Source organism: Frieseomelitta varia, unplaced genomic scaffold (genome assembly GCF_011392965.1).
Source record: "Frieseomelitta varia isolate USP_RPSP 00005682 unplaced genomic scaffold, Fvar_1.2 scaffold_13, whole genome shotgun sequence".
In the NCBI taxonomy this organism is placed as follows: Eukaryota; Metazoa; Arthropoda; class Insecta; order Hymenoptera; family Apidae; genus Frieseomelitta; species Frieseomelitta varia.
This window is the reverse complement of record NW_025108972.1, coordinates 71,022-93,773: the sequence shown is the minus strand read 5'-3', so window position 1 is coordinate 93,773 and position 22,752 is coordinate 71,022. Positions and strand designations below refer to the sequence as shown.

At 37.8% G+C, this 22,752-nt stretch overlaps 1 protein-coding gene across 5 annotated transcripts in view; it reads left to right on the top strand.

Annotated features, from left to right (window-relative positions):
- The window catches only part of LOC122528727 (fl(2)d-associated complex component-like), an 89,511-nt gene that overhangs the window by 20,523 nt on the left and 46,236 nt on the right, over positions 1 to 22,752 (top strand). The window contains exon 1 of one of the 5 annotated variants that reach the window (XR_006306654.1): positions 19,245 to 19,640. The exons of 1 other annotated variant lie outside the window; for it this stretch is intronic. The gene's annotated coding sequence lies outside the window, so the exon portion shown is untranslated. Of the gene's footprint in view, positions 1 to 19,244; positions 19,641 to 20,218; positions 20,330 to 20,712; positions 20,980 to 22,752 lie in introns of those variants that run through there. 3 more of the 5 variants (XM_043654151.1, XM_043654179.1, XM_043654170.1) reach the window with 3 other exon arrangements.

Sequence of the window (22,752 nt, the reverse complement as noted above, 5' to 3'; positions counted from 1 at the left end):
GTTTTCTCTTTCTCCCCGTTTCAGTAGCAACCCCTTGTCGCTCTTCGTTGCTGTTTACACTCATCCCTCGAGAATTCGAGCCGTGGCACGCTAATTTTTCAACTTTCTTCTTTCCTTCTTTCTTTCGTGCGATCAGGTGATGACATTATCGTAAATACATTACCGTTCATAAGTTCCATTTGAACAGTTGGTTCAGTTAATCCTCGTCCATCCCTTGTGTCAATTTTTCTTGTAAAATGTCACAGATATTTTTAGCATATTTTTAATGTGTATATGTATGTATATATATATTCGATATTTATTAATAGCCTATTAAACTCCGAGACAGTTCATAAATTTGTGGAAAATTTAGAATTGTATAATAATTTATACGACGTACCTAATATAAAGTAAATTATTATTGCACGAGATAAATTTTTACTCGGTTTTTAGTTTCTCAGTTGTATTAAAAGTATAAGTCTAGTGATCACGCGCAGGTGTCATTTCAAAGAAACATACATTGACGATCTTTTTATTTTTCAAGCAAATTGTTTGAGCCAGCTCTCCGCCTGCTCTTATATTCAATGGCTCTGTCTGCCATTTCGTAACAGAGAAGTAGATTATAGTTTGTAGATTTTGCGGGAAAAGTAGGAAACACCCTGTATGTACACTCGAGTGTCAAGTGAATGGCCCGCGGAAATGGCTGTCGGCGGGAACGCGTGACGTCAAAACGTCTCAAGACCACTGTCTGCCAATAACACGCGGAAAACGAAAAATACGGTGACACACTTTCACTCGTTGATCTCGCGGGCAACCTGCGACCGAAGTCATTGAAATCCCGTCTAATTACGTGGAAAACGAGACGGAACGCCGGATATCGATGGAAGGAAGGAGCTGAGTCACACCCTGGACTCACCACCTCGCTCTCAAATCTAGATAAAGAAATAATCTGTCGGATGATCTCTTCTCTCTTGTAAATATTGAGATATAATGGAAAGTATAACAGAAAGGCAATCGGTGACGATTTAAGGTAAATTCTTGTTCGATTTTTGACTCATGTTTCAGAAATGTTTCAGTCCTTGAATATAAATGGTATCTATATTACATTAGATGTATTTGTTCTACTCTTGTCCTATTTCATTTCAATTTTCACGCTTCAGACATTATTCCATGTTATGGGAAGATATTTAAATATTATTCTTTCTGCGACAAATGAAAATAATTCTGAGATGTAATATGATACTCACGAGGAAATCATTTATTTGTAAATGAAAATAATTCTAAAACTACGAGGTGGAACTATCGTATTCTAAAATTCTAAAATGACGAAACTTCTAGGAAAATCCTCATGTTTGCAAATCCTATCTCTCCATAAAAAGATAATGATCTAAAAAATAATAATAATAATTAGATCTTTGAAAATTATGCTCTCTAAATATAAAAATAATTTCAGAATATGAAAGTCACGGAAAAGTTTTCGATGATCGACACCCCAAGAGAAACGTACGGGAAGGGGTTCTTAGTGGTGATGGATGCCTTCAGGTATCGGTTTTAACTATCTTCCTAGCTCAAATACTATGAACTCCGAAAAAAAATGTCACATGCGCTTCCTCGTTGCGGAACTGTGGCGACGACATATTAGTAGCTTCCCATTGTCACCAAGGAAAACGGATCAGAGGGGATCAATAGAGGAAGAAAGAATTATTTCACCGAGGGTTATTTCAATACAGGCAGGTGAAAAAATAGGGTGAATCAGACTGGTATCGAATCGCGTCTCGTGAGATCTGAAATTACATGCCGATCAAACATTTCCTTCTGTTCATTTTACGTATTAAGGCATAGGTATGGAGAAAGCATAAATTTGAGAATTCTGTGAAAAAAAAATCCGGAGCCCAGGGAGAATGGAAAAATTAGGGTAAGTTGAAGATTGACCTTTAGAAAAATTTATTTCAGTCTTTTTGACGATATTTTATTATCTCCGTGATTCTTTGCAAAAATTTTGATCTCTTAGCTCGTGATGAATTTGTTCAATTTCAAGTAAAAATCAAGAAAATAATATTCTGACAATTTAACATTGCTTAATTTAAAAGAAGCAACATCTTTCGTTATTGATAATTATTGAATCCAAATATTCTAAATATTCCTCATTCATTCTAGTTAAATCTAAAACAGGAATTAATATATAAAATCCTGTTTTGGATATTTAATTATCGAAATCATGGAAGTGATGTCAAATTCATCTATCAAGGATAAAAGGAAAATAATACAACAATCAATACTTTCTTGAGTAGTTGCTGCAGCAAGTCAGTGTCGGTGATGTAAAATACTTAACTTCACACTTTCATACGTAGTCTGTTCCACACGATGTCGAGCATGCGAATCTTGAAAAATGTCGTTGGTAACAGTTGTCTCTCGTTCCATTTTTTAACAAAATATTCTCGATATCCGTTTTAATATTATCGATCGGCAATGCAACCGAGCACGTCAGAGGTAATTGGACAATGCACCGATCCATATCGAGGTTGCATTGTATCGACAACGGTGCCCAGCCGATTGAGAGCTCTCGAATGTCGCCTGTGATTCGATATCAGTATTCTCGTCGCATATTTACTTGCGCATAGAGACATACAAAGTGTGCGTGTGTATGTCGTGGCCATCGTCCAATCGCAGCAATCTGATGATCGATACGAATAATGATGTTAAATAAAAGAGAAAAGAGAAGAATAATAAAAAATTGGGAAAAAAGAAGATATTTTTGTCGGACGTGCATCGAACGGAAAAAATTCGACTGCCACGATGAAACGATTCCCCAAAGCAGAAGTCAGAAAAGAGAAAAAGGGAGACGACGAGACGGTGCCAAAAATATCTGACGCATAGTTCGCACGAGCGACGTTGTGCTGTTCCGATTCCTAACGTTGTACAAACGAACGCGTCTCTCGAGTTGAAATAAAATCTATTCGAACAAAGCCTCCTCTCTTGACAATTGGCGACGAGAGGTTGATAGAGAAGAGAATTGAAAAAAAAATAAGTAAATTTGTGAATTCGTTTGATCTTCGATTGAAATAATTTCTCGTGGAGATGATGTAATAACGTTAATTATATAATCTTTATAATTATATAATCGTATAACGTTGTTTTGTGAGATTATTTTTATATCAAATTATTGATTACGAGAACATAAAAATTTCTTGTTACCAGATCCACTAATTTTAAGAAGGATATTACCTGAAATTTGATATCATTAAAAATTTAATGGATTTAAACAAAATTTAGCATTAAAAATTAAATATAGAAGCACTTGTACTTAACTCTTTTTTTTATAATGAATGAAGAGTTTAATAAAACGTGTCTATGATGCACGTGAAAAATTATTGCTCGGCTAAATTGCTGTTTAACAAGTAAAATGAATGTTCCCTTACTGAATCCACTAAATTTGAACAAAGATACGATAGAATCGATGAAATTCTATAATTACATGTGAAAAATATTTGGCCTCTGACAAGTTTGTACAAACGAAGTTCCACCGTATAGAAAATTTCATAAATTTATCATCTTGGCTACTAGGCGTATATTTACTTTTCATTTTGGCTAATGCAGCCATGCAGAGCCATAGATATCCGTTGATCATCGATCGTTTTGAGTATCAATCCAGAGGGAATTGATATGGCCGGCTAACTACGTTCTAATTGACTCGAGTATCGTTCGAGTCGATGAGAACCAAGCTTACCTTGGCGCTTAACCTGACCCTACTTTGATCGATACTCGCGTAAATGCAAACTGGACGTGAACGCCGGCTAAAATACTCTGCAACCTAGCTAAATCGTGGCTTCGCACAGATATCGCGAGTAATACAGGTCTCGCAATCGGTTCAGAAAACAGTACGAGACGGATCCTGAGTCACGATACAGATGCAGATTAACGCAAACGCGTGCATGCAGCCTGTGCACGATTGCCACACAAGTCCGCTTAATTAAACATGAGTGTAAAGTGGTGCTAACGCTATGATGGCTACGAGGATGGCTACGTTAGCCATTGTGAAAGTGTGACTACATATATGTGTAGTATAGAGCATGTAGTTAGTGGATATTTGGATCATTAGAAATTCCACTTATAATTGGGCCATTTTTCTCGAAAACGGTGTATGTACGTCCATCTTTTGAGGAAATTGGGAAAACGAGAAATTCAACGTGAACCTCTTACTTCTGAATACAATTTGTAATTCATGTTTCAGTCTTGAAATATTCGTTTATTTCAATCGATTGAATTAAATCGAACGATCTCAGAGTAAGAGAAAAGTAATTTCAGAATAAGGGCATATTTTCAGTTGTACTGTTCTTCTCGAATCTGTGTGCATAATGTTAAAAATTAAAAATTGTAATTCGATAGATATTTTATAGTAATACGTAGTTGCTGTGAGTTATTATACAGTAAAAAATATTCTACAGTAAAAAATTAAATACTTTCGTGAGTTGCATTTTGGAGAAAAAAAAAATTACATATTATTTGCAGTGAACGTATTTAGTCGAAAATATAAAATTGCCAAAGATTCTCTAACTTTTACAGTTATTTGAGCCACAGAAATCACTAGTAAAATATAAAATTCGAAATTTTGGGTAGGTTAAAAAAAAAGTCTCGAGAGCGACTTAACGAATGCGCAGACGACTCGTAAGCGGACGTCTAAATTTGGCCGGTTTCTCAGGGTGTATTCCACTGATAGTACACCGTATGAATTCCATTTTCTGTTTGTGCAACCTGCGAGTGTCATAAAAATGCTCTCCTTAATCTTGAGCCTAATCCTTCCGAAAAAATTATCTCATAAATTATCTATTCTTATCCCGTAATAGCGATCTTGATATTGAGACACAAAGAATAATTATTTATCGATCAAATAACACGATATGAAAATAAATGTAAATAAAAGTAAATGTAGAATTTTCCGTGGACTGTAAAAGGATAACGGAGATTAAAATACGATTTAATTAAGAAAAAGATACGCTTTCATCGAGATTCAAAATACAATAATAGAGTATTTGAGAAAAACAGAGAAGGGATTGTAAAATTTTTCACTCAGAAAGAACAGTGATCTATCTGTTGATCAAAGATCAAAAGTCAAGACAAGTGGCGCAAGATATTGAACGAGTAAAGCGGAAAACAATATTGGCGGAACTGGTCAGGCTTGCATTTCGAAATAATTAATCGACGTATTATAATTGATCCATAAAGACAGGCTGCCGTAACGCGAGCGGCACACGTTTCCCTCAAGGGTGAAAGTAAAAGCTGGCCCAACACTAGGCTCGCGCGGTGCAAAACCGCACGTTTTACTCGGCTCTTATCGATCCGCACGTTTCAACGTTCCTGCCGCGGTTGACAATAATAATCACGAGACTTCACGCTTTGCTTTCCGCCGTGATCGATTCTCTGAAATCGCAAAATCTCTCATTTGTGTATTATATGTCTATTACTCACTATTTCTAATATTATTTATTATTTTCGGTGTTATTATATTTTTATTATTTTACAAATTTCAACAGAAAATTTACGAGATTATATATACGTATATCGCTTCATTCAAACTAGATTTTATTCTTTTATTCAAGTTCAATCACATCAATGAATTTTATTCAAAAATTTCAGACGAAACATATATGTTCTGTTACGATAACTTTTAACTTGTGCGATATTTTCGAAGCACGTATCTCTCTGAACTAAATAAAAATTTGTTTCGATTATAATTAATATTCTACTTTGTAGAATTCTGAATTCTTGGATTCTCCAAAAATGAAATAACATCTTTAGTTTAATGATCGCAACAGTTTAAATTAAAGTCGAATTGTCTTATTTAAAATCGATTAAAATATATAAACAGAGAAATATATTATTTTGTTTTCTGTCCAAATGACAAATAAAGTTAAATCGTGCTTATCATTTAATCCAAACTCTTATGAATCACGTTAAACGATAACGACATTATCTGTGCCGTTAGTTTTGACGTACTTTACAAATTTTCACGCTAATTTAGATAGGATTGACGAATCTGAGGAATCTCACGAGTTATCTGAGGACTTTGTAACATCCTGTGACAAGGAAACACGATAGGGAAAGTTTTTACGATAAGTTAAAAAAAAAGAAACAGCGCCGCTCTTTCTGCTAATGTATTTTTACTTTCATTGATTCATCGGCGAATTGCAAAAGCTTGCTCCTCCATCGCCAGCCCTCTTTTCAGGCCAGATTACAAACAAATTCTCTAAAAATTCAGAATCTCTTACGTTCTCTGTGGGTATTGTTGCCGAGGGTACTTTTAGATCGTTATCGTGGGACGCGAAGGTTGCTTATTGCTGTCGATACTTTCACTAGCGACTCGTAAATTCGTAATATGAAGCGGCGTCTGCTTGACGAAAACAACGCCGAAGCGGCCTGATGAACATTTAACTCTTAACATTACTTTGGAGGGCAATTCTTCGCAATTTCTCTGATAACCAGAGGATGAAATTGGAGGAATGAGATTATTTATGCACCAGTTCGTATCGCAATCTCTTTGATGTAAGAATAATAAGAATAATAATCCTTTGCTCCAGAAACTCACGAAATATTGGGACGAGTTTATTAAATTCTTCCCGTTTCTTTAACGTAACCTTCTCGAGGACCGAGAGATAATGATCTTTTACTCCAGAAATTCTTAAAATACTATTTATACAGTAGTGTTTAATATATTTATTAAATCGTTGGTATTTCTTTAATAGATTTGATTTGGAGACCAAATGAATTGAAAATAATAATTCTTTGCTCTGGAGGTCTTTAAAACTTTGAGATAAATGGCTTGTTAGTGTTTCTTGATGTAACAAATCTTTCGAATTGGAGATTAGACGATTAAAAAATAATAATTCTTTCTTCTAGAAGTATATGAAATATTGAAACATACGTATATTTAATGCGTTTCTTAGGTTATTATTGTTTCTTAAGCAGAGTGTCGAAAGATATGATACGATAAGATATGACAGTTGTTGTTCCAACAACGACAGTTAATTGTTATATAAGTATACAGTATATTTATTGCGCATTTATACTAGATCATTCTATTTAATCTCACAATTATATTACTATTACTTTAGTTGAAGATGGGTCGATGAAGGGTATTAATATTAGAAAATTTGGTGTTTAGTTACTTAATTTTAGGATAACGTTCAAGATATTCTTACTTATTTGCAAAAAATTTATTTTATCTAGCATTGCAATTCTTTAATAAGAAAAAAACAACTTGAGTTTTGTTATATTTCCTTTCTCATTTTCATTTCGTAGCTGTTGTAATGTTATTTTCATTATTTGCACACTGAGAGAAAGACTGGTTCGCTATCAAAGAAAGAAGTAACAGTTGTCAAACGTAGTCACCGATACAAACTCAATAGCGCCGATGAACTCTGACACGCGGAGAAAGACATGACTAACAGAGGCGTTAATCAGCCAGCCACGAATCTTTATTTAACTTATGAGGAAAACGATTTAATAGAAGCGCAAGGTGTTGATGCAATTCCTCCTCGCCGGATGATGAACCTATGCGATCGTTTTGCTCGTTGCATCCTCGCGAACAAATCGAGCTCGAGCGACGACGCTCGAAAACGATGCTCAACGATGAATCATTACGTTGACTAATTGAATTGTAATCGACGGAATGCGGGGACAATGTATTTTCGCGTGTCGTTTCGTATTACTGAAATTCGTGCAAATGATGCAATTTGTATGCAATATTTTTCTTAAATTGTTACAGTTTAGAATTGCTTTAAATGGTTTCCGAGAGTTATTTCGAAATGATATGCGATCAAAATTTGTATGTCAGACTCTCGTGTGACATACATTACTTTTGTTAAATTCGTCAAAACTTATGTTTTAAAATTTTTTGAACGGCTTGAGAATTATATAAAAATTACACGTAATCAGTAATCTTACAGTTTTTAGATTTCTTATTGTTTTATAGCCCCCATTAATTTAAGGCAACAAATATTGTAATTTCTATATTTTTTACAAGCTGAAACTACATTTGCACAGTCAGTTTTTAATTTGTAACTTTGTTAACATGCTACTGATACATAATGCTAATTAATGTAGAAAACAATAATGTTATAGTCATAAATTAAGTTGGTCATTTCTTAAGAATAATTATCCAATAAGGAGGCGTTCACGTTCAATTCAATAAATAATTTTCGGTGCAGATGTAACAAATTTATTCATATTTTCTGGTTTCAATTCCTACTACTAGTGGCGCTGCCGTGCAAAACCTGCATTAATCGATATAGTAGGATGTGACATGAAAATGGTACGTGAGTCAGTTGACTCCCAAAATATGGGAGATGAAAAAGCATTGGATGCCCGGTCTATTCCAATTTGTCAATACTATGAATCAGAATTTAAATATTTAGTAAATAAATTAATGAATTCATAAAATAATTCATAAAATGATATATATATAAAATATTTACTTTACATTCTAAATAAGTAGTTTTACTTATGTGCAATAGATGGCTGAACCACTTATTTCTTCATTTATCGATAGATAGTAATAGAACTTTCAGCGATTTTACTTGGCGAGTAAGAAATGTCTAATTGGTTCTCGTGCGTGCTATCGAGGGCGATACAGAAAATATAAATTCCAAAATAAATATTTCTTAATCGATCAACACGTTAAACAGTTTATAAATCCTACCAAATACCATTTTCATAGTTTTCAAATATGTCCTTTTTTTTTAGTAAATCTAATTAGAAATTCACTTATTTTACAAAATCATTTCATCCAACAAATTAAGAAGACGAGAATTAAGATTTAAAAATACAATTAGCGATTACATTCATGTAATCTCTTGAAACTTCCATTGTTTGCCAAAAGGTGTTTTACGCACTCTTTAATTCGCCATAATTTCATCTCTTATGCGAATAATTCAGGCGTGTACAAATTACGTGAAGTGTAAGTTTCCTCCAGACTAGTGGAATAAGGTCCTTGTTGATTAATGCGGGCATTCCTACGAAATTCTCTCGTTGGCCTCCATCTAATTTCTGAATAGCTGCAGCCAGACATTGTTTCAACGGGAAAGGAAATCGATGCTCGAGAGTCAGGAAATCCTCATTCATCTTGCCTGGGTAATTAAACGTGGAAATCGGCTGTCGCGCGTAAAAATAGGACGCTTGGAAAGGCGCGCCTTCGCCGGTTTTATTATTACTAAAAAAAAAAAAAAAAAAATCAATTTCGCTTGAAGATTTAACGATCCGTGAAAAAAACGAGTTGAATATAGACAGGTGAAGAGTCACGATCGTTCCATGCGAAGCATGATAACTTCAATGATGGCGAAAATTATGAGAAAACATCAAACAAACAAATTATAAAAGCCAATTCACTGACTTCAGAAACTGTCATATTTGTCTTAAAATTGTTTCATTTTATTCTATTAAAAATTTTGTGTTATTATTTCAGCTTTAGTAATATACTCTTCAAATACTAAACAAACCCCATTTTTATAAATTGTGGACTTTTGATTTTCACTGTGTACAGTGTGATTTTTAATGTCGTCACTGATATAAAGACACGAGATATAATATCGTTCTGTAGTTTACATAGAAATTAAAATAAGATCGAAAACTAGAGTGTGATAAGAATATATATCATGCTTCGTTTCGAATCGAGTCGCTCCACCGTGATTTTCTTCATCTTCTCCTTTCGTCATAACGTCGCATAAAATACAGATTTTCGTGAACGCAACGGCTCGAGCGAAACGAGATCTCGTCTCATGGACGAACCGGAAAGGAAGTTTGAAACGAGAAGAGTGTAGCGTGCCGATCTGACCTCGACGTATAAGTAGCGTTGAGCAGATCGGTGGCTTGCTGTCTTTCAACGTTAATGAAAGTCAGCTGTTTCAAGATAGAGTTGTTTTAGAGTTGGATTAGTAGGATTGAGTAATGTAGATTGTCGTAAAAGAGAGCTTGAATTCGTAAATGATAAAATTTGTGACCTCTCGTACGTCGATGGGTTATTCCGGAACTTCTGTGCGCACTGCGCGATTACCAAATATTAACTGTCGTTTTCCTTGTGCGTTGGTCTTAGATAGCTGTGGATTCTATGGTTTAGGGATGTATGTTAGTTGCTTCCAAATGTGAGCGATGTCGGTCCCAGAAAGTAGTATTTGCTCTTTCTAACGGTCCCAGGATGTCCCTCGCAATATGTCTTGGATTTGTGGATGTCGTAGAAAAGTCATTTATCGAATTGGTAGGCCGGTGTGACTACAATAGAAGATGCAAGGTAACAAAGGACATGACATATGGTCACGGGAGAAATTAGAAATTGTAAAATTGCTTTCCCTGGCTCGATGAGTTTGTGCTTCGTGGTGCGAATGAACTCCACCTCCTTTGTGTTCGGAAGGCCGAACAAAGAGGATCCTCCAAGTTGGCTTTTTTCAAACGATAAAAAAGAAAATTCAAGTTTCGGGGCTATGACCGACTAGTATACATACGTTGTGCCGAGAAAATCCTCGTTTAGATGCCGAGCCACCTACCTCTTCGAGACTCGGTATCCACTCAACGCGCCTCTTCTTCATGCTCTAGAATCAGCCGACATAGTGAGCCTCTGCTCTCCCTATTTCATATACACGTGTTCGTGCACCCTAATACGTTTCTTGCTGGAATAACTTTAACTAACTTTCTTGCTGCCCTTAAATTGTTGCCAATTAAGATTTTAAAAGATTTTGTCTTCATTTATTGTTCTATAATAGTATAAAAATCACTGATACCGGCGTTATAATGATTCTTGAAATTTTTGACTCTCACTGTATATCGCTTTAAGAATCATTCCTTCATTTTTAATTCACGACTTACTCGTTTCACAATTTCCAAGAAATTTCCTTTCCTTTTTTCTCACTTTACGAGCAAAATTTCGTTATCCTATCAAAGAAATTCTGCTTCCAAGATATATACTCGCTATATATTACTCCAAAGATGATCTATCGAGATGTTGGATTTTTAAGAATGAACATTTCTCGACATCTGCAACGATCCTTCCAACTTGTCCTTTCGAACAAATTTCGTGCTTTATACTTTGCTCGTTCGAAGATCATTTCTTGTAATGTTTGAGTTTTAATTAATCAACTATTGATGAAACACGTACATGGCTGATCTCAGCACGACGATTTTTCGGAACGAACGTTTCGCGAGATCTCCAGCGACCTGTTTATCCGTTCTTGGGGATGCAATTCAGGGTAGCCGCATTGCGCCACCCCCTACTATCAGTCAGGGCTGCTTATAAAAGGTACGCTTGTAATTTTCGTTCCGCGACGCGGTGCACTCTGCGGTTTCCGGCTGGCCGGAAGACGGAATACCGGAAGCACCGTCGTCACGCTCTTCTTAACCGTTAAATCCTGTTACGTAACGATACTGCCCTCGAGCATCGCCCCTTCCTCTTCTTTATACTTTCAGCCAGACGTCTCAGCTTTCGTTTACGAATGTATTTTTCATGGAATGATCGCACGTGGTAAATTCATCGAGTCAATGCTGCTTGAACGTACATTAAATGTTACTTTTAGTGGGAATTTGGAAAAATTTTAGTGAGATAAAATGTTTAAAGTTGTATTTGATATTTAGTGTATGCATTTATATGTGGTAAGATTGAATATTTCTATTTTATGCGGGTTTTTCAGTCTTGTTGTTCACTTACGTAATGGAGGTGTAGTATAAGTAATATTAAGAAAAAGTTTTTGTCAATTTCCCCGACATTTCAAATTCGCGAAGATAGTCATTTAGCTTCCAAATAGCTGGAACAGTAGCTATAAAAATTTTTTGCACACGTACTAATTATTTAAGCACAAGCACGTTGAATTTAACGTTATTTAATACTATTTTCATTTAATCACCAAAACTTGATGTTATGAATAATAAAACCTGATAAAAAATATGTTTCATTGAGAAACAACAGACCCAATTATGTATTGTTATCATGAATTATATTGATAAAGGTTTGGAACCAATCTAGACGCAAAGATCACAAAACTATTTAAACAAGTAATTACATTAACAAATAGCAGAATATTCAGTAAATTTTAAATTACTACTCGCGATATGTTCTGATTTTTAATAAATACATGCGTGCAATAAGTATATCTTATGACTTTCATACACACTCTGAAATTGATTTAAAAAATTAAACATGCCAATCGTGTTTTATAATAAATAAATTTATATAAACGTTTCATACAACGCGTACAATATAAATATAAAACTCCCACAAGTAGTCAAATTCAAAACCAATAGCACTAATGATGAAAAATCGTACGTGGCATCTTCTTGAGAAAAAAATCTCGCGAAGATGTACCGATAGATGCGCGCGATATGGAATTTTAGTATTCCGTTGGAAAAACAGCGGACAGAGAGAGAGAGAGAGAGGGGGGGGGGGAGGGGGAAAAAGGATTGAGAGAAAATGGTAACAACGCGGCCGAATCTGTCAGCCTAGTTCTTTGATCTACAAGGCGGATGTAGTAGTAGCATTCAGCTGCAACGGCGTGAAAAGTCTCTCGTTTTCCACGCTGGCTTCCCCTCTGGCGCTGCGTTTGTATATATGTGTGTACACAGGGTGTCCCTTGCAATTGGAACAAGCTGTATCTTTCAATTACAATTACAAGGTAGAAAGAAAATATTATTAATTAAAATCGACAAGGACTCATTCAATATTACGAAATAGTTTCTTTAAGTTCAATGGAAATAATTTTTGTGCATTGATGCCTTAGAAAAATGCAGTTGCACATTTTTCTTAAATAAATCTCTGTAGGGCCAGTTTTTTCAATTTCTACAGAAAACTGTCAACACATTTTTGCTCTAAATGATTCAGAAGATATTACGAAGGTTGAAAGTTTGCTAAATTATTTGAGTGCGTCTGCAGATGTGACATGAAACGCTTGCACTATGACAAATGTTTGACCGAGAATAGCACGGGCATGTTTACGAATATAGTAATACATTGACGCTCTTTTTATAGAAATCAAAAAATTGCACCAACTGTCGAGACGATGAGTGTCCATTTAAAACGAAGATACAATTACATCTTTTCAGAAATATCAATGCATATAAGAATACATAAAATTATATGTATAAATTATACAGATTATGCTTCATTGAATACCATTTATTTTTAATTTATAACATGTTCTCTCGTCTTTAATCGCTTGGAGGATACAGCTTGTTCCAGTTGCGTGGAGACACCCTGTACGTGCGCACAGCTTCGTTTCCACCCTACCGTGGTCCTGAGCGTTTCTCGGTGAACCAGCCCCCACCATCAGATCGCGGTGTATCGAACGGTCTATGACGTCATTGAACTTTCTGTGACGTCATGCCGGTGGTTCTCAACCCTCTGAAAATTCAGAGGGTTGCGAGTACAGTAAACTCTCTCGTATCTGGTCTAACCCGCTCTAACCCTCTGTAACCCGAATCTCTTCAGTTGATAATGAGTTGAAAATGAGATTAGATTTAAAAAAATATATTAACTCATAACTTCGAAGGTACGCGACGTTACGGAGTACAGAGACAAATTGTGATTTTTCCGTACTAGCAACGGATCTCGATATGAAACAGTCAATAACGACGTTGCATAGTAACGTTCAGTGGCTTCACTGAGAATTGGCTCCATGACGCAATGTTCTTTACGCATTGTTATTGTTAGAAGTTTTTATTTCAAACGTACTAACAAGTGATACTGTTTATTTGATTAGAAATATAGTGAGCAAGTTTTGATCGCGATGTGGTTGACCAGCAGATTAACACATTGCTGATCGGACTTTTCTCAATGGCCAGGTATTTATTCACAACTGCAGAATACCTCGTCAACTATCCGAAACTTAAATATTAAATCAGGCTAAAAGCGTGGATAGCGAGTAAATCAATCAGTCTCTTTCTGCAATATCGCGTTTGTTTCAGTAATTCAGTCAGTTGAATTACTACCTCCGACAAGCAGTTTTCGATCAAATGAAAGTAGTGGAAATTATTCAAAAACATTGAAACCTTTCATGTTTGCCACTTGCATTTTTTCCCGGAGGTAGTCAGCGACGTCGCGACCTAAACCTGTTCACCTGTTCTTACCCTAAGAGCGAGTCTACTTTTCGTGCCATGTGTCGACCAATCATCTTCTTCGATACCTCTTCACGATACGAACTGTATTAAAATAAGAAACAGCCGAATCGAGATTAAATAAGATCGATTGAACGTCTCGAAAAGAACGAAGGACGTTTGAGCACCGGCGACGAAGACATCAATTTTAGAGGATGACTGTTGTCACTGAGACTATTAAACCTAGATTGATGCCCTATAGAGAGGCCACAATTTCGTGGTAATGGGTTTGTGAAGAATACATACGCGCGAGATGATGGCGTGTTTGCTGAAAGCGAGTATTCTCCTCTTTGATGATTACGTATTAATTAATCACTTAATGAAGAACAGAAACACGTAAGTGAACAATATCGTTGGTACGTTAAAGTCCTTTTCTTACTCCGAAATTACGTATAGGCTGCGTAGATTTTTATGCGAATTTCATGTCTTTGAAAACGAAGTTTAGGAAGACAGACTTTTCAGTTAAAAAATCGTTGGTATATCACATGCATCCTCTGTTCAATTCTCTGTTCAATTATAGTTAGAATTTAATTAATTACGAGAATGAGGCGAGATTGATGGTATTTCTAGAAGTTGAAATACGCGACTGCATTCAACTGCAACCAGTGAATTTCAATTCGCCACGCAGAGTGAAACGATTGATTGATTGATGAAAGTGAAGTATAGGGAATTTCCATCTTGCCAGGCAAGGATACACATGTGATGACATCCTTGAATCGTAGCCAGCATCCTACAAGCATAGCGATTTCTTGTGACGTTTGACCCGCTTCTATTGGATGAGCGTGACGTCACCGTAGGAAATGTCAGATCAATGGTCCCCAGGGGTTGGTGGCACTGCTTTGCCACCTTTATGTTCTTCGTGTTTCGTTACCAGCCTCCGCTTCCGGTAAACACACTACCCACACGAGTTTTTTTTTTTTTCACGAAAATTATCAAGAATAACGACACGTATATATGTTGCAAACTCTCACACAGTTCTGCTTCACAGTTCTTCTAAATTCTACCTCGCATATATCTGTGAAACCGACACACTCGACATTTTGAGCCACTCGTTTGTCAGATCGATTAATCCCGCGAAATGCAAGCTAGGAAAGAGAAAATAGACTGCAGTCTGTTTTAAAATTCTTTTTGAAATTTAAGCTCGAATGAATGTTGCAGGATGTATTATATGTATCAGGCGTAGGCGATGAAATGCATGAAATGCTTGGGAAATAAATTATTTATTATTCCACGTCCGAAGAAAGTTTCGTCATTCAGTGGCGCTGTGAAAGAAATTTATTTTATGATTATTAAATTAATTATTGAAATGATTTAATAATCATAAATTTGCTTCAATCGCTAATTATTAAGAAAACGATTGAAGCAATTATTATTAATTACCGAAGGAAATTATTTTAAATACTACAATGCTATAATACTGAAATTTTAAATAATTCAAAACAACCTGCGAACAACTTTTCCTTATACATATGTTTAAGACCATTGTGTATTAATTTTTTGCTAAACAAATTTCAAATTGCTTTCGTATCATCCATACGATCATTCTCAAAATCACAAGATAAAAGTTCAAATGGTTATTCGAATACTTTTGCGTACCACTGCACGCGATGCCATCGATAAAACTTACCTTTTCTCGTCAAATAAGTCCGAAAGAGAAAACGACGCTGTCCAATTCCCTTTTCCCATCGAATTACAAAGCGTGCACCGGCCGACGAACAAGCCAGGAAGATAAAGAGCAAAGAAACAGAAGAAGAAGAAGAAGAAGAAGGAGTAGTGCACTCTGGAGAGGTCCTTGCAGCGAACGAGAGAGAAAGAGAGGATTAAATTGCTTGTTTCTGGCAGCTTGGCGCGCGGGAGCAGTAACACGTTGGATTTTCAGAGATATTATTACGTAACGACACTCTTTTACCCCTGTGCTTAGGTGCACAAGAACCTCTGGGCACTTTTGTTCGGAGGCCTCGTTATTTCGAGGGGACGTCAGAAACTCGTACTCGTTACCAGGCCGTGCATTGAAACGCGACACACAAACCCGGACACGGATTCGCGGATCTTCTCTTCTTTTATCTCTCTCTCTCTCTCTCTTTCTTTCGTTTTTCCAGCTCGCGATTTCCAGCTCCTTTTCTACCTACTTTTGCCCGTTTTAATCCTCGGGTGTTCGGGTTAAAAGCAACGGCTGGCCGATTCCAAGACAATGCCAGTTCTACGATTCCGACGTTCAATGGAATCAGCGAATCAAAGTAACTGGCAATCTCCTGGACCGGCTGTACGAAGGCGTATATTCGACGTGACCTTTTCCCTGGCTTGGGATCAGCGCCGAGTTTTGTTCGAGCAACGCGATAGAAACCACCTTCGGAGTTACGTCGCGATACTATAGACACGATTAAACAGATAACATTTTAGGGAAAATTGTAATTAACAGGAAACACAGGGGAACTTTGTACGATTTCAAGATTGAGATTTCATCCCTTTGAGTTTCACTTTCTGTTTTTTTTTTTTTTTTTGTTATTATATAAATTAATTTTCATTTTAGACACGTGGGAGTAAAGTATTTTAAAGTTTGGAAGTAAAGTAACTTTCTGGCCGGTTTTTTTAGAACGAGTCTGAAGAAGCATCAGTTTTGGAAAATTCGTAAATAATAACTGGGATAACATTCGACGACAAGTCACGTTAGGTAACAAGTAGCAAGTTGTTCGCGAGAACCAACATACCAACATCTAAAATACCTATTGGGACTTCGACTGAATATAATTCTACTCGATATTATTATCAAAAAGTTTACAGTTTACGTATTTTTGAAAAGTTTTACATTAAAACTTTGTTTGGGGCGTACGTAACTCGTTGGGATTGAAAGAGTTGATGTGTTTCTTATCGAACGACATTGTAACAAATACACAATTAACTGTTGTAATAAATACGCAATTAATTATTTTATTCGATGTCGGAACAAAGAATTGAGCTCGCAATTATTTAATTACAAGAGCCATGAATTAATTTGCGCACCTAATACGGCAATTCGATAAAATTTAAAGAAATTGAAATACTCGTATTCACAATATAATATCATCATTTAAAACTGATCTAGAGAAAGACACAGGATATCCAGATATACTTCTTGTACCACTTTTTGTTCACAAACTGTTCTTCAGCCAGGATCATTTATTTTCTTGGGACTCTTCAAGGCTGACTGCAAGCAGGTGTTCCTTGATAAATTGTCGATGAATTATTGAAACGGTGCATGCAACATCTCCAACGTTTTCTCGGTGGACCGAGCGTATGCTCTGTATATTTCGTACCACAATTTCGAGTCCGCGTGCTCATCAATGAACAGGCACGACTGGTTAATTAAACGATGGTTAATTAACCAGTCGCCACGGCGTCTTGAATTATCATACACTTGAATGCTAAATAGAGGGGCGACCTGATTCCATCCTCCATGGAGTGAATCAGCGAAAAACCGGTGACCACGGAAGATAGAAGCTAGGCCAGTGAACAAAGAACAGAAAGACATTGGTGTGGTCGCTTTCATGCGCGGGGAAATAATCAAGCGCCTGGTGAAAAGAGCGCGGACGCTTATCTGCGTCGATCCCAGAGTTCACTAACCCTAATGTCGCACCGGTACGTTCGCGAGCGAGGTGGAACTCGTTTTCCTAAAGGTAGGGAGGGGAGAGCAAAGATAGAGGGTGACAGAGGGTAAAGATAAAAGTAAGAGGAAAAAGAAATGGGCGGAGAAGAAGAGGTTGAGAGCCAGGTGGAAAAGGGAACCGAAGAATAGACCGACATCAGCAGATCTACCAAACAGCCATGCGTTGTGGGTGTGCGAGAGCAGCGTGCTCGCGGGGGTTTGCGGGAGAAGGAGGAAGAGCGCAGATTCCGTCGTTTCTTCCCGGGTGGTTCCATCCCTCCTCCCTTTATCGATCCTTCTCCAGCAGAGCAGTAGCGCAACATCGTCGCTAGGAATCAGCAACGGGGACCATGTACCACCTCAGTGGATACCCGGCCACTATGCCGGCAGAACTGTCTTCGATCCTGCCGTTTTACGTGCATTGCGTCATGCACACCCTCGATTGTATAGTCACGCTGATCGTGGACAACCACGTACGACTGATTTCACGAACCCTTTACTGGTGGTGGTTGGTTCGAAGATCGATTGATTGAAAAATTGTACATGACGATTTGATGATGACAATCGTACGAGATTTTAGTTTGAAAATCTTTTGTGAATTATGACGAAGATTTGACAAAATTTGTCAACAGATAGTTGTACTTGTTGTACTTATGTATGAATTTGATAGTTCAAAGCTTGTAACAACGTACATGAAAATATTCGGAGCTTATTTCATCTACTTGAAGCATCATACTCCTTTCGTAGTTAATTAATGTCGAACTTCATTTTCTGTCACACTACGTTTTTACTTGAACAAAAATAGGAACAGAATTGACACGATTACGATATCAATCCTCGGCTCGATCCTCTAATTATCCTCAGTATTTACAAATTGTAAATTACAAATTCAATGGAAACCTTCTACGATAAATCAGCCTCTAGCGCTATCTTAGCATCTGTTACACAGGTTAACGTACTGCGACAGTTACAAATTTGCCATCAACCTCTCACAATGAATTTCAATGGATTCGACAAATAGTCCTTGGCAAACACCCTCTCACGCTGCCTCGGAATCTATCGTACACCGTCTACAACAAATTCCAAACAGAATTCTTCCAACAATAAATTGCAGTAGGCTCGACAAAATCCCCCAACGCCGCCTCGCGCGGTATCGTCCAGGCAGAATCCATTATACAGGTTAAACATCCACCCCGCGAGTCCCCCAACAATTAGCTTATAAATCTACAATAAATTCCAGCAGCTCAAACGAAATTTCCCACAGAGTGTCCCCCCCCTCCAAGCGAGAAACCTGCTCGCAGAACCTGGAATACAGCCAGAATCCTGCAACACACGAGCCAAACACCGACGAAGACACTCGTAGCGGTGGAAAAAGCGTTCGCACAGGTAGAACCCGGTACGATGTTGGATGCGCAGTGCACGGATGCGCGTCGGAACCGCGGCTCGGAGGATCGTGAGAGCCAGAGCCGCGTACGTAGTTACAACCCTGCTTGCGGCTCGTACGCGCAGGCGGTCGAAGTTCCTCGAAGACCGCCAAAAAGTATCGAGGGTGGCTGGCGGAGAACGGCGATCGACGACGGATGGGACCGAAGCGAGGCGAACAGCCACGAGCCAGAGCCGTTGCGCGGTTTGCCTCGTTGTAGGCGCGCAGTGCAGCCGCCGGTGGAAGTAGCCTCGCAGTCGCTGCTCGGCGACGTTTCAGCTGTGCTGAGCGCCACGAGGAACGTCTCGTGTCGCCCGGCGCTCTGGCGTTCGTGCTCTCACCCTTCTCGTGCTTTTTTCCGCTCGTTTCTCCGCCGCCTGTTCATTCATCGTGCACGCGTGCACGTGCCCGATCGAATCACGAATCCCGGTGGACAACCATCGTCTGGCGCGGTCCACCATCGCAACGAAAACCGAGACCACCGATCACGACGTAAGTGCTTTGTGACAACGGTGTTGCTTAGATACATAGTCAGTCCCGTATTTCTTTCCCTCCCGCTGTGACATTGGTGCTGATATTGATATTCGAGAGCCGAGTCGCGATATGTTCTTGTATCTAGTATGTTGTAGACGTGCGTACGTACGTAGAACTTTCGGGTGAATCTTTTTTTCGGTGGGGTTGGTGTTGGATTGGACGACGGGGATTGGGTTTGCCGAGTGCGTTGACGGTAAAAGATGGTAAGGTTAAGTTCAAGGGGTAGGTCTGTGTCAGTGTTTGGAAAGGATTCGCGGTTCTTTCCGCGTCGATGTGCTATCGCTTGGTGTGCCCTCGGCCAATCGCTGGTTGTGTTTACATATGCGGTCGAATCGGCTGGCTCTCTGCTGGCTATCCTTGACGATGAACGGCCTTCGTAACTTGGTCGAATAAATTCGCAGCGGGTTCGTTGAAGCGTGCCGAGCCTAATCGGATAAACATTTCCTGGATACGATACGATCGCGCCATACTATGAAAAATCTCGGCGAATGCTTCATTTTATCAGACGGATAGCCAGTGTTATATCGTCGCGATTCAAACAGGAAACTGAAGAATCCAGACGTGCAAAGAGTATAAAAATTCTTCTTGCCAGCTCGTGACGTTCCAACAACGTAAAGAGAATGTAAATGTCGCAGCGGGACGTTCTGGTTAGTTGTTTACCCGTTTGTTTAATTAAAATCTCGCGCATAATGCGATAAAATTGTACACGAAACCACCGCGTTATTTCTGTCGGCCCAACCCCTTTCAGCTGGTCTAAAGTTACACGTTCGCTGCAATACGATAACACTAGGCTAGCGTACTCGAAACGTTAATGATACTACAATGGAGGCTAATGAATGGTCGATTCGGTGTTCTATTCGAGCGTGTCATTGAGCAAAAAACCGTATCATCGAGTGACCAAATCAAAAAAGAAAAAGGAAAAAGGAAATCGATTAAAATCAAAATATCAACCCCTTGTGTACGTGTGTGCGTGTGTGTGCGCTCTCTCTCTCTCTCTCTCTCTCTCTCTCTCTCTCTCTCTCTCATTCTCTCTGTCACGGCATCAGGTTTCGCGCGGAGTCACGTGAGGGATGAGGAAAAGTGTGGGCAGATCGATTCTAATCGTGCAACACACGGCACAATCGAAGCCGAAGCGAACAGTGAATAACAGAGGGTGGAAAACTAGCATAAAAATAGAAGTGAGAGCCACAGGACGTGTACTTGGCCGTGTAGCCTATGCGATACGATGTTATCCTGTCGCGGTGGGTGTCCTTGTTCTTGCGACCGCCATTACGACATGTCAAGGCGAGACGCATATGTACGTGTAATATTAGATCCCGTACGATAATCGTCGTGATAATAGCGTAATAATTTCTAGCCGCGTGGTTGTTCGACCGCTCATCGACGTTATCTTCCTCCGCTCATTGTTTTTCTTCTTGTCGTTCTTTTCTTTGGACTTTCTATGAGAATTTGTCTGTAAGAATTTGTGGATTTTTGTAGAATTGTATGTATATTATATAGATTTTCTTCTTTGGAAGTTTGTCGTGGAAATTTGTCTCTAGGAATTCTATCTGTGCGTTTTTATGGAATTACACATATCAAATTGTAACGTAAAACGTAGTCGAAATTTTGATATGATAACACAGTAATTTCTTCGGTAGTTTCTTTTAACTTTTGTACTAATTTTCATAGATTTCCACGGTATTGTTCTATTTTTTAAATTGTAACAACAATAATCTAATAATTTTCTAGAATATAGTTTAATTGATCTTTACATTATCCTCCACATCGAATCCATATTTCTTCCAGTCTTATACATCAATTATATATGCATTCATCATGTCTTATTCCTTCAATTAGTACAATGATAAAATAATTATTTTCCTGAAGCATTCTCAATATTATCCACTATTTCCAAATCAAATATTTTTTCTAATTTCTCTTTTTTACATTTTTTACAATAATGTACATGTTTATTGCTCCTAATTCCTCAACTATCATCATAATAATATAATAATTTTTCGAAGTAAAAGTTATTATATTTTTTCAGTTAATTTCAGTTATTTTAGAGAAAATAACCTTTCTTTCTCTCCTTTCTTTTTTACCTTCCTTTACGTTCCTTTTCCTCAATTTCCACACGGATCCACAGAATTCCATACTCAGCAGATTCTCATAGAACTGCGTATTCAGTCGTGCTTTCCTCAGGAAATTTTTTGCCGGGCGAAAAAAGGCGGAAATTGCGCAGAGACGCAATATCCGCGTAGCCGTGGCTCGTCGTGGAATTTTTTCGGAGCCAGTCGCGGTGAAAAAAACGGGCGAAATAACCTTGCCCTTGCCTAGAAAAACAACGAATCCCCAAGGTGGCATGCGTTTCTACGGTGTCGGGTGCACAACGTCAGTCGATATATCGACTCATTTCCGATAATGTATTGCCACTCGACGCGATAACACGTACAAAGCCACACGCTTAGGTTACGTTACAGACACAGGGAACACCGAAGATACCTTCCCTCGAAAACGTATCAAATTTCTTACATTTTCGCCTGCCCTCGCGATACAACACTTCATGTACCGAGTTGTTTTTTTTTTTTTCATGGTTTTAGTTCAATTGCTAGTAGAACAATGTGCGCTCCATTTGACACGTTTTCTTATCTTGAAACAACAGTATCGAATTTCTATCTTCTAATGGTTTGTACACTATTGTATTTGGTGGATCGTATTTCTTTCTTCTTTGTGACACTTGGAGTTGTTTCATCTAGTTTAGAATCTAGAGTTTAGAGACACGAATAGAGTAGCGAGTAGTATTTGTGAGTCACAAGGAATGTCATTTCATAGATAGATTCAGTTGAATTAGTTGGTTTTTAATTAGTATTGGAACTGTCGAACTTTAATAATATATATTTTATATTTATAATGTTACATGCTATCTTTCATAAGTCATTGGGATTTCAGAATTGGGGATTAAATAGAAAATTGACATTTATTTGATTAAGATAATACGCATACGTTACTGATATATTAATAATTTTACTTTGAGACGCAATTTGAAATTCATAATGTAAAAATAAACCTTCTACAAGACGAATTTCTC